Raw genomic sequence first — 18,884 nt, 5'->3', positions numbered from 1 at the left:
CATATGGCATGGATACACGGTTAAGGACCATAAAAATAAAAGTGATCTTTTATATGCACCATCCCACAAACAGGATAATACATACTACAGCCTTTGTTACGTTAATGGTAGAGCACTGGCTGGAATGAGAAATTGCCCAAAGGTCCCCACCAAACGGAATCGATCCTAGATCAACTGCACATCAGACATCAGCTTCAGCACTGGGCTACAACCCACTCCCCAATGGAAAAAGGAAGGTTTAAAGCACATGAATATTTATAACAACATCTCAGTCAAGGCTAATTGTTGTCTAACATGTTTATTCTAATATTAGGTCAAGAGACAGAAGGTTTAAAGCACATGAATATTTATAACAACATCTCAGTCATGGCTAATTGTTGTCTAACATGTTTATTCTAACATTAGGTCAAGAGACAGAAGGTTTAAAGCACATGAATATTTATAACAACATCTCAGTCATGGCTAATTGTTGTCTAACATGTTTATTCTAACATTAGGTCAAGAGACAGAAGGTTTAAAGCACATGAATATTTATAACAACATCTCAGTCATGGCTAATTGTTGTCTAACATGTTTATTCTAACATTAGGTCAAGAGACAGAAGGTTTAAAGCACATGAATATTTATAACAACATCTCAGTCATGGCTAATTGTTGTCTAACATGTTTATTCTAACATTAGGTCAAGAGACAGAAGGTTTAAAGCACATGAATATTTATAACAACATCTCAGTCAAGGCTAATTGTTGTCTAACATGTTTATTCTAACATTAGGTCAAGAGACAGAAGGAAGGCAAGGAATGTTTTTATTTAATGATGCACTCAACACATTTTATTTACGGTTATGTGGCATCAGACATGTGGTAATTAAAGGACCACACAGATATTGAGAGAGGAAAACTGGTGTCGCCTCTTCACAGGCTACTCTTTGCGATTAGCTGCAAGGGATCTTTTATATGCACCGACATCCCACAGACAGAATAGTACATACCACGGCCTTTGCTCCACTACTCGTGGAGCACTGGCTAGAATGCAGAATAGCCCAGTGGGTGTCTAAAGACCAAGATGGAGAACTGTTAGACAACAAGGGATATGTTCTACATGAACATACTTTCCCATAAACACGATCACACAAACTGTTCATTCATGTACCAGTCATGGGTAGGGTTGGGTATTGCCAGTATTTCTCATATTACAATATTTTCCCATAAACACGATCACACAAACTGTTCATTCATGTACCAGTCATGGGTAGGGTTGGGTATTGCCAGTATTTCTCATATTACAATATTTTCCCATAAACACGATCACACAAACTGTTCATTCATGTACCAGTCATGGGTAGGGTTGGGTATTGCCAGTATTTCTCATATTACAATATTTTCCCATAAACACGATCACACAAACTGTTCATTCATGTACCAGTCATGGGTAGGGTTGGGTATTGCCAGTATTTCTCATATTACAATATTTTCCCATAAACACGATCACACAAACTGTTCATTCATGTACCAGTCATGGGTAGGGTTGGGTATTGCCAGTATTTCTCATATTACAATATTTTCCCATAAACACGATCACACAAACTGTTCATTCATGTACCAGTCATGGGTAGGGTTGGGTATTGCCAGTATTTCTCATATTACAATATTTTCCCATAAACACGATCACACAAACTGTTCATTCATGTACCAGTCATGGGTAGGGTTGGGTATTGCCAGTATTTCTCATATTACAATATTTTCCCATAAACACGATCACACAAACTGTTCATTCATGTACCAGTCATGGGTAGGGTTGGGTATTGCCAGTATTTCTCATATTACAATACTTTCCCATAAACACGATCACACAAACTGTTCATTCATGTACCAGTCATGGGTAGGGTTGGGTATTGCCAGTATTTCTCATATTACAATACTTTCCCATAAACACGATCACACAAACTGTTCATTCATGTACCAGTCATGGGTAGGGTTGGGTATTGCCAGTATTTCTCATATTACAATACTTTCCCATAAACACGATCACACAAACTGTTCATTCATGTACCAGTCATGGGTAGGGTTGGGTATTGCCAGTATTTCTCATATTACAATACTTTCCCATAAACACGATCACACAAACTGTTCATTCATGTACCAGTCATGGGTAGGGTTGGGTATTGCCAGTATTTCTCATATTACAATACTTTCCATAAACACGATCACACAAACTGTTCATTCATGTACCAGTCATGGGTAGGGTTGGGTATTGCCAGTATTTCTCATATTACAATACTTTCCCATAAACACGATCACACAAACTGTTCATTCATGTACCAGTCATGGGTAGGGTTGGGTATTGCCAGTATTTCTCATATTACAATACTTTCCCGTAAACACGATCACACAAACTGTTCATTCATGTACCAGTCATGGGTAGGGTTGGGTATTGCCAGTATTTCTCATATTACAATACTTTCCCGTAAACACGATCACACAAACTGTTCATTCATGTACCAGTCATGGGTAGGGTTGGGTATTGCCAGTATTTCTCATATTACAATACTTTCCCGTAAACACGATCACACAAACTGTTCATTCATGTACCAGTCATGGGTAGGGTTGGGTATTGCCAGTATTTCTCATATTACAATACTTTCCCGTAAACACGATCACACAAACTGTTCATTCATGTACCAGTCATGGGTAGGGTTGGGTATTGCCAGTATTTCTCATATTACAATACTTTCCCGTAAACACGATCACACAAACTGTTCATTCATGTACCAGTCATGGGTAGGGTTGGGTATTGCCAGTATTTCTCATATTACAATACTTTCCCGTAAACACGATCACACAAACTGTTCATTCATGTACCAGTCATGGGTAGGGTTGGGTATTGCCAGTATTTCTCATATTACAATACTTTCCCGTAAACACGATCACACAAACTGTTCATTCATGTACCAGTCATGGGTAGGGTTGGGTATTGCCAGTATTTCTCATATTACAATACTTTCCCATAAACACGATCACACAAACTGTTCATTCATGTACCAGTCATGGGTAGGGTTGGGTATTGCCAGTATTTCTCATATTACAATACTTTCCCATAAACACGATCACACAAACTGTTCATTCATGTACCAGTCATGGGTAGGGTTGGGTATTGCCAGTATTTCTCATATTACAATACTTTCCCATAAACACGATCACACAAACTGTTCATTCATGTACCAGTCATGGGTAGGGTTGGGTATTGCCAGTATTTCTCATATTACAATACTTTCCAATAAACACGATCACACAAACTGTTCATTCATGTACCAGTCATGGGTAGGGTTGGGTATTGCCAGTATTTCTCATATTACAATATTTTCCCATAAACACGATCACACAAACTGTTCATTCATGTACCAGTCATGGGTAGGGTTGGGTATTGCCAGTATTTCTCATATTACAATACTTTCCCATAAACACGATCACACAAACTGTTCATTCATGTACCAGTCATGGGTAGGGTTGGGTATTGCCAGTATTTCTCATATTACAATACTTTCCCATAAACACGATCACACAAACTGTTCATTCATGTACCAGTCATGGGTAGGGTTGGGTATTGCCAGTATTTCTCATATTACAATACTTTCCCATAAACACGATCACACAAACTGTTCATTCATGTACCAGTCATGGGTAGGGTTGGGTATTGCCAGTATTTCTCATATTACAATATTTTCCCATAAACACGATCACACAAACTGTTCATTCATGTACCAGTCATGGGTAGGGTTGGGTATTGCCAGTATTTCTCATATTACAATATTTTCCCATAAACAGGACAGTACATAACATGGCCTTTGATACATGTACCAATTGTGGGGCACTGGTTGGGATGGGGGAAAATGCGAGTCCACTATGGATGATCAGTCTGTGACCCATATCACAGCTCAGGCCAGGTGATATGAAAATAATTCCATTCACGTGATATGTAGAAAATGGTCCTGTTTAGTAGAACCATACAGAAAGGATATACTGCAGCTTCACCATTCAGTATGAAATGTAGCCAATATCTCGGCTAACTACCTACTAGTATCCCCTGCACCACCTATCCCTTGCACTACAGAAGACAGTAGTGACCAGTTGAAGACAACTCTTACTGACCCTTCTCAAAAAAAAGTAGCCCTCCAATTATCACATTGTAATTTAAATGCACAGCCAGAATCAAACTAGAATATATTCTTTGTTGAATAATAATCATGTGTTCATTGTATATAATCTGTTTCCTTCAAAAGGAAATCGATGAATTGGCATGTAACTTCATAATGAATAGTTAAAATTCATATAAAAACATGTTATTAAGTTTTAAACCCAAACCAACTCTAATAACATTTTTGGAAAAAAAAAAAAAAAAAATCCAGTATAAATAAAAAGAATTCTTTACAAATTACCATTAAATTATGATGATTAAATCTAATTTTTAATACAGGGGTGAAAACAAAATGCAAGAACAGCCGAGGTATACAGCTTGTCTTGCACTGTATCTGAAGTAAAAACAAATAATGCAAAACAAACAGAATAAAGGTAGAACTCTATGCATGCTTTAGTATATAAACCTAGTCTGGGGTAGCAGACCTCTTTGTGACGATGCAAGAAGGGGTACAATCTCCAGTATCGGATTTCCTCGTGAATGGACGAAGCACGTACACGTGTGCGTTTAATTTCGATATTGTAAATGCTACAATAGTAGGTTACTAATAAAATAAATATCAAAAGAAAAATAAATGTGTAAAAAAACAAAAACATTTTACCAAAATATACAATGTACTTAGTTATTATATTACATGGCATAAGGTGTACTTATTGTTTATTACAGTAATATTTGGACAGTTATGTCGTTATGTAAGTCTTGGTGTCAAGATCTGATAGATCATATGTTCTTATTTAATGCAAATCACTTAAATTTAAAACAATATTGACAACGACAATCAGTTAACTGACCTTTGGAATAAGCCCTAGCTGGGCTGTAGTAATGGAAAAGGTCATTATTATTTGTATATATGCGGATGCACTCATGTTAGTATGAGTTAAAACTACATGTACAAGATAGATTTTGATTTTGTCCCAGAATAATATAAGCTAATTAAATATGATTCCTTTTTACCATAACATTGAATAACAATTGTCAAATAGAAGCTCTACTAGACAATTATGGCATATCCAGTCCATTCTAATAAGCCGACGACTTCTAGATTTAAAAAATACATACAATGTTTTCAATAAGTTTTGAGCTCTGCTTTTAAAAGACCCGGCCCAAAGCCACAGAAGCTGAATCTGGCGCTGTTAAAATATAGAGCATATGTTCTATGTCCTCTGCTGCTGTAGTTTGCGCCAACACAGACGCGATGTGTTTTGTCATATTCAATTCAGTTTCAGTGTCTTTGTTTTTTAACTGGTACCATACTCGCCAGACCCTAATGATACCGAGGTGTTGTATGAAGGAAAAACACGAACAACTCGGCAGGGGTTTAGGATTTATTCTCGATCATCAATCGGGTGGGATATGAAGATCCCTGGTTCCAAGCATACGTATATACAAATACACACACACAAACAAAGAGGATGGAGCAACACCATCTGAAGAGGACAGTTTATTGGAAGAAGATTTTGCTGTGCTTGTGGTTGGTTTCCCGGTTAGGAAATCTCCAGCGGTCAGTGTCCCAGACATTGCTGCCCCAGAGACTGGAGACGATACTGGTTTAGGAGACACCACCCAACCTGACAATGAGATCAATGAGGTGGTAGAGGTAGAGGAACCAGAAGAGAAACCGGCAGACACAGATATCTCGCCACTGGATCAGGGATTGGAGCAGGACAATGCTCAGGATTCTCATCAAGAGTCCGAAGGATCCAGTGGTGAGCAAAATGGTGTCACTTCTGATGATTCTTCTCAAGAATCTCACAATGAACCACACGGTGTAGATAATGTAACATCTACTCCTTTGCTGCGACGGTCTAAGAGAGGATAGCGTCCCCCAACTAGATATAGGACGGGGGAATACGTCATGCTGCAAGCAACACGGAGCAACCCAGATTATGGTTGGAGGGAAAGAGCTAGCTACCTGCAAAGTTTGGCACAAAGTGATTTTTTCTTTCGGATGCCGAAGGAAACTTGCAGAGCTATGCTTGATATTTTAACTTTGGAGAAGGTCATTAAAAAATGATGAGGACATCATTTTGCTTGGGCAGGGAAGTTGTAACCATGTTTTTTTTTTGTTTTTTTTTAACTTGTATTTGGAAGGTGGAAATTGCCACTGATAAATGATGAGGACATCATTTTATTTGGAAGGGGAGTCTGTAACCGGGTGTTTTAAACTACATTCACTACACACATACTATTTTAAAACACTGTTCACATAGTTTTATTCTGTCAGGTTATACGTGTGCAGGCTTTCTTTGTTTTCCTGCTTTCTCTGGTTTTCTGGGCTTGGGTTGTGTTCACTGACAACTCAGTTCTTGCAAGCCCAGTGTCATTGTTTCTGTGTTCTCCTGGTCAGAAGATTTATGACATTCAGGGAGAACAGACCACTTTTATGAGAAGACAAGCTTTTATTAACAACAACTGCACAACTAACATTCACAGAGAATTTTAAAAGTAAATACATATTGTACATGGTTTACACATTAACTACCTGTTTTAATTACTTATTTTAATCAAGAAATGAGATTAGGAGATTTAGTGATTACCGGTAATAATAAAGTAATAGTATTGTAGTTATGTTAAATATAACATTGTGACTTAGCTTGATTAGCTTTTTATTAAATGGTTATGTTATATTTATAGAATAGCTAGTAGAATAGGTTAAAGTCTATATTTTCTATTATAAATGATTATACTATCTAATTTACAGTATTTAATAAAGTAACATAATAACTAAATTATTATGAGATATTTGTTTAATTAGTTTGTGTACACGTATGGATTTACGTGTACTTAATTGACTTTATTTTATTATTAGGTACCACATGTAGGTGACAACCAGCATTATGCTTCTGTAAAGACCCGACCCACAGTTGGTAGGTAAACTATTTGTAGACAGGCTATGGTTTATTTAGCTTTGTATATATGAAATATGTTATAAGTGATTTTATAGTGTTTCTTTAGAAAAGGACATTCAATGTATTAAATAGTGTTCTATGTGTAATCAGTGATTTCTAAATTATTTTATGATTTCTTAAATTCAATGATGTATTGAATTTAATGTATGGATATGTGGTTGCATAAGGTATTCTCTATTAATATTTAAAAGGTCAGTGTGATAACACAGGCTAGTATATAGGTTAATTCTGAATGTTAAGTATGTAATTAATTTTAAGACGTATTATAACTGAGATTTCTATATATATATATATATATGTATGATTTTAAGTATTCCCTTTTTTTTGTTATTTCAGGGTCTTTGTTTGTGTGTGTGTTTGTATATACGTATGCTTGGAACCAGGGATCTTCATATCCCACCCGATTGATCATCGAGAATAAATCCTAAACCCCTGCCGAGTTGTTCGTGTTTTCCCTTCATACAACACATCAGTAACACTAATATCGATGGTCGTCTATAGTAGACTACCTTTGTAAAATTCTTAGTCGCCCATAGCCAATAAAGGTCGCGACGGGGTGACTGCTAATTTTCAACCCTGATATTTACCTTTAAGCATCAGATGTCAGCAACTGGAGGGGTATGTCAAATATTTGTTCACCCCTATAAAGGGTGATGTATTATGTTCAGAGTTGAAGGGGCCGTGCCTCCCTCACCTGCTTCCGACACCTATGATTCAGGGTGTAGCTCAGTGGCAGAGTGCTTGACCGAGGAGTGATCAATCATAGGAGCCGTGCCTCCCTCACCTGCTTCCGACACCTATGATTGAGGGTGTAGCTCAGTGGCAGAGTGCTTGACTGAGGAGTGATCAATCATAGGAGCCGTGCCTCCCTCACCTGCTTCCGACACCTATGATTGAGGGTGTAGCTCAGTGGCAGAGTGCTTGACTGAGGAGTGATCAATCATAGGAGCCGTGCCTCCCTCACCTGCTTCCGACACCTATGATTCAGGGTGTAGCTCAGTGGCAGAGTGCTTGACTGAGGAGTGATCAATCATAGGAGCCGTGCCTCCCTCACCTGCTTCCGACACCTATGATTGAGGGTGTAGCTCAGTGGCAGGGTGTAGCTCAGTGGCAGGGTGTAGCTCAGTGGCAGGGTGTAGCTCAGTGGCAGAGTGCTTGACTGAGGAGTGATCAATCATAGGATCAATTCTCCTCTGTCAACTAAATCAGTTAACTCCTTTTCCAACAATGTATTCCATGCTTAGTATATCACTGGCCATGGTATGTGCTGTCCTATCTTTGGCAAAGTTAAAGTTTGTTTTGTTTAACGACACCACTGCAGGAATCGATCCTAGATCCATTTAAAGTTGTCCAAACAGGACTTTGGTCACATTTGGTAACCAGGTGACTGGCAGTTTCGGGTCTTGTATATATATATATATATATATATATATATATATATATATATATTTTGCTAGCATAGCTTTCTGGAGGGAGGGGAGGGGGATGGTGGGGTGCTCACCTGTGGTGAGATCATGACAAAGAGGATTATTAGTCAGTGGAATCAGGTTTTCTCCTACCCCTGAGCCCCACACATGGTGTATCAAAGCTGTGGTATGTACATCCATCTATACTATAGGAAAGTACATATAATGATCTCCCGCTGCTTTTTGGTAGCAACAGCCTAAATGATGCAGCAGGTTTCCTCTCTATCCATCTCAACCAAGTGTTGCAGTCGAAACCCATCCTAAGCAAAGCAAAGCACATTTTTGTTTTGTTTTAAGTACAACCCGCACTTCATTCATCACATTCTAAACCCCCCAACTTTTCTGCCCACAGTTGTTGAAGTAACTAAATTTTGGTCAGACACCAGCCTTGGTTCGAAAATGTGCTCAAGTATCAATTCCGCCCCGGACTGGGTCACTGTATCCAGAGACTGAGCCCGGGGTGGTCATGCTCGATGCCTTAGTGGTATAGGAGCATGTTAAAAACATTACGCTAAGCTCAAATATCAAATATAACCTTTCCTTTCTTGGTCGAATGTAAAAAGCGACTCAGGGCAAATTTTGCACCAATCACATCATTTATAAATGTTTCTTAACTCGAATAAACAAATTATTACACTTTAGAACATCCAATGTAGGTTGTTTCCATCTGCTGGTGTGCCATCCATTCATGTAAAGTGTCTGTTCAGACTGGGTCTCCACCTGACCATCTGAAAGTTGATAATCATACATAAACATACATTTGTCATGACGTCTTACCTACATGTCGTTTCGCTTCTTAGTTTGATTGTTTATAGCGTATATACGTGCATATGTGCCATTTTGGGGTCTCTCTTAAACTGACAACAAATACAGATTATAAAAATGTTTTAACATCTAGCGACTAGCATAACGGAATCCAACCACAGTAATCCAGCCTGCTCCAAAACTGTTAATAACATTATAATGAGAGGCGGAGTTATACGCAGAACCAACCAATCAAACATCAATTTACAAAATAAAAATAGGAGAAAATAAAAAATCGTAATCCACATGACTGTGGTAAAAGATTGATCTCATAAATGTAATGTGATTGTCCTATATATGCTTGTCCATTATATACTCTTCAAAAGAAGAAACGCAAAACCACATTGTCGTAACATTTGGAGAATTGATTTAATTATTGAATGGCGAGTCCGATAATTACCAAATGTTGCAGGATTGTTCACAATTCACTCTAGTCCATTGTGAGTAAGTGATAGGACACACCACCAAGGTCAAGGTCATCTGGAGTCAATACCGGGTGTGGCCTCCGCGTGTGTTGACAACTGCCTGGCACCGCCTGCCCATTGAAGCAACCAGAGTACGGATGACGTCCCGGGGGATGGTGGCCCACTCGGCCTGCAAGGCTGCTGCCAGCTCGGGCAGGGTCTGGGGCTGTGGTTGTCGCTGTCGGAGGCGTCGGTCCAACTCGTCCCATAGATGCTCAATTGGGTTCAAATCCGGTGATATCGATGGCCAAGGAAGGACATTAATGTTGTTGTTCTGTAGGAAAGCCATTGTGAGACGTGCTGTGTGAGGCCTGGCGTTGTCATGTTGGAACACTGCGTTGGCGTTGGCCATAACTGGAACGATGTGTGGACGGAGGATCTGGTCAATGTAGCCCTGTGCATTCAGGTTGCCCTGCACGTGGACCAGGTCAGTTCTGCCAGTGTGTGAGATGGCTGCCCACACCATGACACTACCCCCGCCGAATCTGTCCACTTCCTGCACGCAGTTTGCCGCATAACGTTCACCACGATGCCTATACACGCGACATCTTCCATCATGACGTCGGAGCAGAAATCGGGACTCGTCACTGAACCACACCTGTCTCCATCGCAGTTGACGCCATTGTCGATGAATCTGGCACCACTGCAGTCGGAGTCGACGGTGTTGTGGTGTTAAGATGACACCTCGAACTGGACGTCTGGCACGAATTCCTACCTCACGTAGGCGGTTCCGTACGGTCTGGTCGGATATCCTGCGCAAACCTGGTATTGCTGCGGCTGTGGAGGTGGCAGTAGTCAATCGTTCCCGAAGGTGGCGTACCCGGATGTAGCGGTCCTGCCCGGGGGTAGTGACCCGTGGTCGACCGGATCTAGGGAGGTCACGTGTTGATCCATGTTGCTGGTAACGGTCTCACAGTCTGGAGATGGTGCTTGGGGACACATGGAATGCCCTGGCAACGGCCGTTCTGGATTCGCCTGCGTCTAGTCGGCCGATGGCATTGTTTCTCTGCGGTTCACTGAGACGTGGCATGTCCTGGATTGTCAACTGTCGGCCAGATACAGAGGCCAGGCAAGCGAACACCCTGCACTTTTATACTGTCGGTGTTCATGTTGCACGTGCAGACAACGCACGTGCAATGGTGACATGGTTTGCACGTGGCTGCGTTTTTGCGAATATTCACATTTTGGAACTTTATTGTACAGTAGCTGCGTTTTATCGAATGTAACCGTGGGAATGTGTTTGGGACATGCAATGACCTTATATTCACAAAGCATGAACCGGTAGGAAACATAAAATCGGAGTTATAACCCATTTGTACCCTTTTGCGTTTCTTTTTTTGAAGAGTATATTATTAATAATTATTAATTAATTATTTAATAAAAGCCTGCCTTAAATATTCTGAATCTTTAATGAATGAATGCTTTCACAAACAACGCCCCATAGCAAAAACACCAATACCGTTTTAATAAGAGCCATACACATTGGTATACGAATGATCAATAAATGAGTGAGTGAGTGGATTGATTGATTGATTGATTGATTGATTGATTCAGACAGTCAGTCAGTCAGTCAGTCAGTCAATCAATACGGCTAGAAATCCAGTTACAGGAAGTGAGAGAGAGGGATAAAGAGGGGCGGGGAATGAGAGAGAAAGGATCATATGTGTAGGGGTACGAAAATGCCCTAATCTGGAAAACGTCTATATTAGAGTGTTAGTACCAAACAGCTATATCACAAACGAATCACTATGCATTATTTTACAATAATAATAACAGTAATTTTATTTGTCAAAACATTTTATTATTATTATATATTTTAGAGGTTGTAAAATTTTGTCAACAATTTCAAAACCAATTTTCATCAAATATTGGTTTTGAAATTGTTGACAAAATTTTACAACAACCTTCAAAATGAATATAAAATTTAACAAATATTAAAATATTAATACTACTACATGTACTTAAATAACAGTGATATTATTTACCCCCAGTGATAAAGATTTTTGATGTGACATTCCTCATACCACATCGTCACCGCTAAGTGATCACCCATCACACCGCCAAAGAAAGCAATATTTTTTATAACCTCTAGACGATTGCAGCAATATTGTGCTACATGATTAGCTATTAAGCCATCAGCAGTTAGTAAAAATATAAATGTAGGCCTATATTCAGCAGACATTATTGAAATACATTACAATTGAAGAAACTGCTTTATAAAGCTCATATACATGAATTAACGTTGTAAGTAGAATGATGAAAATACACGGTAAAACGTTCTCTGGCCGGCTCATTTTTCTCGAATGTTTCCATCGTTTTTGCAGATTTCGAAAACTTGCTCCAAGGGACGGGGGGGACCAACACCGGAATTCTCTTAAAACCGTGAGTTTTTCACGTTCCCCTTATCTATGATCACTTAAATTTACCTCTCTAAACCAAAAACCTTTCTAAACAGAACAGCGGGCGAATAATTCAGTTCTTTGGTGTAAATTGTACCATGCCCGTACGCCCGGTGGGGGGGGGGTGCGAGGGGGTGTAGCACCCCCCATAGTCTGCCGAGGTCCGTCAGTGGGATGTGTAAAAAATATATTTGACATATTTTTTGACAAAGAAACATTTCAAATTTACTTCCTAGAATGCAGGAAAATGCATCTCCGGCATTCTAGATTAAAAAACATTGGAGGGGGGTGGGGGGCATGCCTCCGGACCCCCCTAGCAACTCCGGGCCTTTGGGCCGTCGATTACGCCCCCCCCCCCCCCCTACATTTCTGCGTACGGGCCTGTATACCTCTGAAAACCGGGCATTACATTGTTATCAATCATTATGGCTCCACTAATTGCTCTTAAATTTACCTCTCTAAACCAAAAACCTCTCTAAACAGAACAGCGGACGAATAATTCAGTTCTTTGGTGTAAATTGTACCTATGAAAACCGGGCATTACATGGTTAGAATTACCTGACTGCCAAGTAATTCAGCTAGTCACCGCGATGCGCATGCTCGGGTTACATGTGGCTGGTTACAGTTGGCAATTCAAACAGCTTTGTTTTATGTGGGGCACTACTGTTCAGGTGACGAGTTGGGGTTTGCGTCAGTTGTTATTAATAAGCGTTTATGTGGGGCTCTACTGTTCAGGTGACGAGTTGGGGTTTGCGTCAGTTGTTATTAATAAGCGTTTATGTGGGGCTCTACTGTTCAGGTGACGAGTTGGGGTTTGCGTCAGTTGTTATTAATAAGCGTTTATGTGGGGCTCTACTGTTCAGGTGACGAGTTAGGGTTTGCGTCAGTTGTTATTAATAAGCGTTTATGTGGGGCTGTACTGTTCAGGTGACGAGTTAGGGTTTGCGTCAGTTGTTATTAATAGGCGTTTATGTGGGGCTCTACTGTTCAGGTGACGAGTTAGGGTTTGCGTCAGTTGTTATTAATAGGCGTTTATGTGAGGCTCTACTGTTCAGGTGACGAGTTAGGGTTTGCGTCAGTTGTTATTAATAGGCGTTTATGTGGACTCTACTGTTCAGGTGACGAGTTAGGGTTTGCGTCAGTTGTTATTAATAAGCGTTTATGTGGGGCTCTACTGTTCAGGTGACGAGTTAGGGTTTGCGTCAGTTGTTATTAATAAGCGTTTATGTGGGGCTGTACTGTTCAGGTGACGAGTTAGGGTTTGCGTCAGTTGTTATTAATAGGCGTTTATGTGAGGCTCTACTGTTCAGGTGACGAGTTAGGGTTTGCGTCAGTTGTTATTAATAAGCGTTTATGTGGGCTCTACTGTTCAGGTGACGAGTTAGGGTTTGCGTCAGTTGTTATTAATACTCGTTTATGTGGGGCTCTACTGTTCAGGTGACGAGTTAGGGTTTGCGTCAGTTGTTATTAGTAAGCGTTTATGTGGGGCTCTACTGTTCAGGTGACTAGTTAGGGTTTGCGTCAGTTGTTGTTAATAAGCGTTTATGTGGGGCTCTACTGTTCAGGTGACGAGTTAGGGTTTGCGTCAATTGTTATTAATAAGTTACGAATGATTAAAGGCTCTTCACAAATATCTAATGAGATGCTTTGCTTCAAAACCTGACAAAACAACAGTACTTTTAATTCACTGTCTTTCTGTTCTTGAAACTTGTTTTTTCTTTTATAAATGTTTATTTAGCAAAATAAAGAGTAAGCAAAAGCAATGTTAGTTTTGTATTGTCGAAAAGTTGTCAATAACGTTTCATTTCTATATCAATTTTCAGACCCATTTATCAATTATCACTGGATTATAAACTTTTAAATATTAAACGTTTCGAAAATATACTCAAGCAAACGTTAAAACATCTTTAGAAGTGAGGGTGGGGGTATAGACTGTGGCGACCGAAGTTTATAGCGGGTCGAGTAATGCTCCTCCGGAAAATGTACCTATTTTAAAATTTTACTTGAGCGGGATGGGGATGGGTCCCCCACCCACCATCCCCCACCCCTACACACGCGCATGATGATGCCAGCTGGACAAAACGGACACTTTTGACATAAAAATTACTTTTTCTTTTTATGGGGATATATACGGCCTTAAATGCTTAGTTAAACATGCATTATCCATTATATTACACACCTTATAGAAGTAGCTTAGAATTCGCTACGGTTTATTTTCTTTATTTGTGCCACGGGGCGGGATTGAGCTCAGTCGGTTGAGTGCTCGCTTGAGGTGCTTGCGTCGCAGAATCGAACCACCTCGGTGGATCCATTCAGCTGATTGGGTTTTTTTTTCGTTACAACCAGTGCACCACAACTGCACAAAAGCTGTGGTATGTGCTTTCCTATCGGGGAAAGTGCATACAAAATATCCATTGCTGCATTAGGAAAAATGTACGAGTCAGAAGTACCAAAAATACTTTTTAGCTTTAGTTATGCCACGTTCGTTTAAAACATCTTTAATAATTTTGTAATAACCAATTTCGTCCAATGTATGAGGACGTTACATATGGTTAACGGAAGTGGTTTTATGCCAACAAGTCTTACTCGTAACCGGCAAGTTTCAGTAGATGTTGCATTAATTGATATATTTTAATAGAAAGTGTAAACCAAAAGGTAACAATGCCACGATTATTATTGTTTTGCCAAGTTAAATAACTGTCGTGTGAATGTTGTAAGATTTAAGGCGTTGTGCATGTTGTTGAGTTTTAACAAAACTCGTGTTGATCGTTGGAGGTACCTGCTGATGTGGCAGTCGGTCAGTCAGTATCTGACCTGACCCGACTTCTCAGCAGGCGAATAAACATTTTATTAAATTCCAAGCAATTGATTATTCAATCTTCTGTGTATTGGCCAATTAAAATGAATGATTCAGTTTGAAAGAGGCGGGATCTAGCTCGGGTTAAGTTCATTTCCATTCAATTGGTCGTAGGATCAAACCCTCTCGGCTCGTGGAGTTGCAGGAACAATTCTTTGATTGCTGTCTCTGTCTCTCCCCCCCCCCCCCAAATTACAACCAGGAATCCATGACTAATATATCAAAAGCTGTGGTATGTCCTATCCTGTGCATATAAATTCTTTGTTGCTAAATGTGGAAAAAGTAGCAGGGTTGAAAATAGCTTTACAGTTACATAGAATGATAGATAACACATTCTTAACTTAGTTCAAACCTTGCTAGCCTATTGTTTCTGCATGACATGGCTCAACATAGCCCGAGTACTCTGACTGTAAGAGAGCTAGACGGACATTTGGACATAAACACGCTCTCATTACAGTCAGAGACCAACCTATGTCTTTTTTTGGCAATTCCTGACTACCAAACGGTAGGCAACAAGTCCCGCTCTAATACCACAACAATCCTATGCTTGACGTCAAATACCTTTACATCAATCATTTTCGAGTTAAGTGATACAAAAAAATCCACATATTAATCACTAATACACATACTACAGAAAGAAACCCGACAGCACCCACATTCAGCTACGCTTCGTGACACTCCGTCGCAACAATTGCAAAGCTCGGCGATGTATTTCGAGACGTAGACCACTTGATCGCGCACTGGGCGATTCCGCCTTGTGCAGCAGTTACAGGGGCCGTCTCATATCAAGCGAAGTTACAGCATGGAAGAGTTGGCTAATGCCGTTTTGGATGAATTTGGATTTCATTACGTCATTAAACCAAAACAATTACACATTATTGATTCCATTTTGAATTTGAAGGATACATTTGGGGTGTTGTCGACAGGATACGGCAAAAGTATGTGCTACGTACTGCCTCCTCTTATGAGATGACCCCTGTAACTGCTGCACAAGGCGGAATCGCCCAGTCTCGAAATAGATCGCCGAGCTTTGTAATTGTTGCGACGGAGTGTCACGAAGCGTAGCTGAATGTGAGTGCTGTCGGGTTTCTTTCTGTAGTATGTGTATTAGTGATTAATATGTGGATTTTTTTGTATCACTTGACTCGAAAATGATTGATGTAAAGGTATTTGACGTCAAGCATAGGATTGTTGTGGTATTAGAGCGGGACTTGTTGCCTACCGTTTGGTAGTCAGGAATTGCCAAAAAAAGACAGCAGGTTTCCTCTCTATCTGTGTGGTCCTTAACCATATGAAGGATGGCATATAATCGTAAATAAAATGTGTTGAACTTGAATGAGTCGTTAAATAAAATATTTCTTTCCTTTCGTCTGGACTATCAAAGTGTTAACTTAAAAAAATAAATAATCTGCAAACAAATTGGGTATGGCATCCTACCCGTTTTACCGTCTGGCAGAAACCCTGATGTTATTAATTTGCTAAAATACATTGCGAGTATTATGGCATACTTCTGTATCAAAAATAAACAGTCCAAGACCATAAGGCAGTGACTGCCGTTTGATGGCCGCTATCATGCCCACGCCCATATTCCAATCATTAGGAACACTTCAGCCTATTTCAATTCGTAATCAGCAAAGTGTTACGAATTATCACATATTTGCAGAACGGGCGGGTGAGGTGTGTTGCTTATTTAGCAATCTGGCAAATTAATTGTAACCAATATAAAAATTAAATGATATTGCTATGTTTATTTACTTGTTTACGTACTAATAACTGTTATATTTAATTATCGGTTTTACTTTCAAAATGTTTGCGTGTTGTCAGAGGGCGGAAATTAGGGTGTGACACTGTGCCATCGATAAAGCTCCTCAACAATGGTGAAATGTATACACCTGTGGGACATTATCTGCCAATATTTAACATTTGCACATTTAAAATGTGTCTACATATAACATGATAGCCTTTCAGTCAGGTTTATTTGCTGCAAATGTCACTTTTGGTGACATTTACATTTTAACAATTAAGTTATTCTTATTTCCGAGGAGAGCAATGACTTGCAAAAATATTTCAGGGGAGCTTTTTTCAGCTCCTGAAGATTTTACAAACAGCAGTCACTGCATAAGGTGAAATAATTTTTAATTCGGAAACTTGATAGAAAGTAAGTTACGTTCATGTGGCTTTGAAGGAAAAGTTTGCCTTGCTGCCCCTCCAACTTGCCTTGGTGCCCTATTTTTTAAAAATTAAACTGAAGGCAACACTTGCCTTGCCTCACAGATTTTTTAATTCGACCCTCAGGGTTTCTGCCAGAGGGTAAAATGGGTATGGCACCATACCCAATTTTTTGGCAGATTTAATTTTTTTAAGCCGACTGTTTGACAAAATTAATGACTCTTATCATTTAAGTACTGCATTATTTTCTTAACCCTAGCCCTAAACCTAACCCATTTTCTTTCTGGGAGAGGCCTCCCATAGCCCCTATTTATTCAGCACACACATTGTAAATATTCAATTTCAAAGCGCCATACCCAAAACGTTCTTTCTGGCAGAAACACTGCCCCTGTATCAGTATGTTTTTATTTGGATAAAGCGCACCAGGTCTATTATTAGTGAAATTGACATGAATAGCACCAAGGCACTGGCTAATTTCGAGTCTTGTCACGTCAGAGTTATCAAATGTTTGACATGCAGTAGCTGATGATTAATATTTAAATCAGTGTGCTCTAGTGGTGTACATGTTGCATTGTACAAATGTAGTTAAACATGTAAAACAAACTTTTAAGAACTTTTGATTTTGATTTGAATTAAAAAAATTGGGGACACTTTAAGTGTTGCCTTCGGTTTAATAACAAAAATTAGGGATATATACCTGTGAATATACTGACCTTTTATTTTCCACACAATATGTAGTACATAAAGTTTAGTATTCAGTTTTTCAACTTGAACCTGACCTTCGAGATAATGTCTGTCTCTCGTTGATGGGAATTTGTTTCAGTGAACCGATCAAAGTACAAATACATTTTAATAAAGAATAAATATTTTTGTAAGTGAACCACTAATGTGCATGTACAATAGCACTGTTGTGTTCTTATATGAATCAGTTGTATTGGTATCACTACACGTATGTAATAAATGTCGTTTCTTTTTATAAAGAATCTATTAGCAGATGATTAATAAATCATTTTGCTCCAGTGGTGTCATTAAACAAAACCATTTTTTTAAATTTTATATAAAGGCAGTGAGAATATTATTTAGCACCCAACATACATGTAGATACATGTGTAATTCTACTTGTGAACACTACCACTTCCTTTGTTTTTATAAGCTTTGTTTTTACATGTATATTTGCGTGGTCCTTAACCATGTCTGACGCCATATAACCGTAAATAAAATGTGTTGAGTGCATCGTTAAATAAAACATTTCCTTCATTCCTGTGTTGCAGCTGTTGCTAATGGGGAAAATATAACTTATTTCGTCAGAAATCTATTTGAAAGATTACAAAATGTTTGACATCACATAGCCAGTGAATAATTGGTGTTCCCTAGAAGTGTCCCAAAACAAAACAAAACTTTTTCTTTCAATTACATTGCACACCAACAGTCATATCAGTAAATAAATGAGTAAATGTAATATCACCTTTTATTAGTCCCCTGGCAGTTGAGCCAGAGGGGACTACAGGTTTCGCCTCCATCCTGTCTGTCTGTCTGTCCCACATATAGTTTTGCAGACTTTTTTTTTTTTTTGCAATGCCTCAAGATATTGATGTGATGTTTTGTCTATGCATGTACATGTAG

General features: G+C 39.2%; 2 protein-coding genes across 2 annotated transcripts in view; one reads left to right on the top strand and one right to left on the bottom strand.

Annotated features, from left to right (window-relative positions):
- LOC121377379 (solute carrier family 12 member 8-like) overlaps window positions 1-9,504 on the bottom strand; it is an 85,557-nt gene extending 76,053 nt beyond the window's left edge. The window contains exon 1 of the mRNA XM_041505355.1: window positions 9,346-9,504. The gene's annotated coding sequence lies outside the window, so the exon portion shown is untranslated. The remainder of the gene's footprint in view (window positions 1-9,345) is intronic.
- Window positions 9,505-14,792: 5,288 nt separating this feature from the next.
- LOC121376850 (dolichyl-diphosphooligosaccharide--protein glycosyltransferase subunit STT3A) overlaps window positions 14,793-18,884 on the top strand; it is a 28,444-nt gene continuing 24,352 nt past the window's right edge. Inside the window, exon 1 of the mRNA XM_041504637.1 lies at window positions 14,793-14,890. The gene's annotated coding sequence lies outside the window, so the exon portion shown is untranslated. The remainder of the gene's footprint in view (window positions 14,891-18,884) is intronic.

This window comes from Gigantopelta aegis, chromosome 7 (assembly GCF_016097555.1).
Source record: "Gigantopelta aegis isolate Gae_Host chromosome 7, Gae_host_genome, whole genome shotgun sequence".
NCBI classification, from domain to species: domain Eukaryota; kingdom Metazoa; phylum Mollusca; class Gastropoda; order Neomphalida; family Peltospiridae; genus Gigantopelta; species Gigantopelta aegis.
This window is presented reverse-complemented; position numbering and strand designations above follow the sequence as displayed.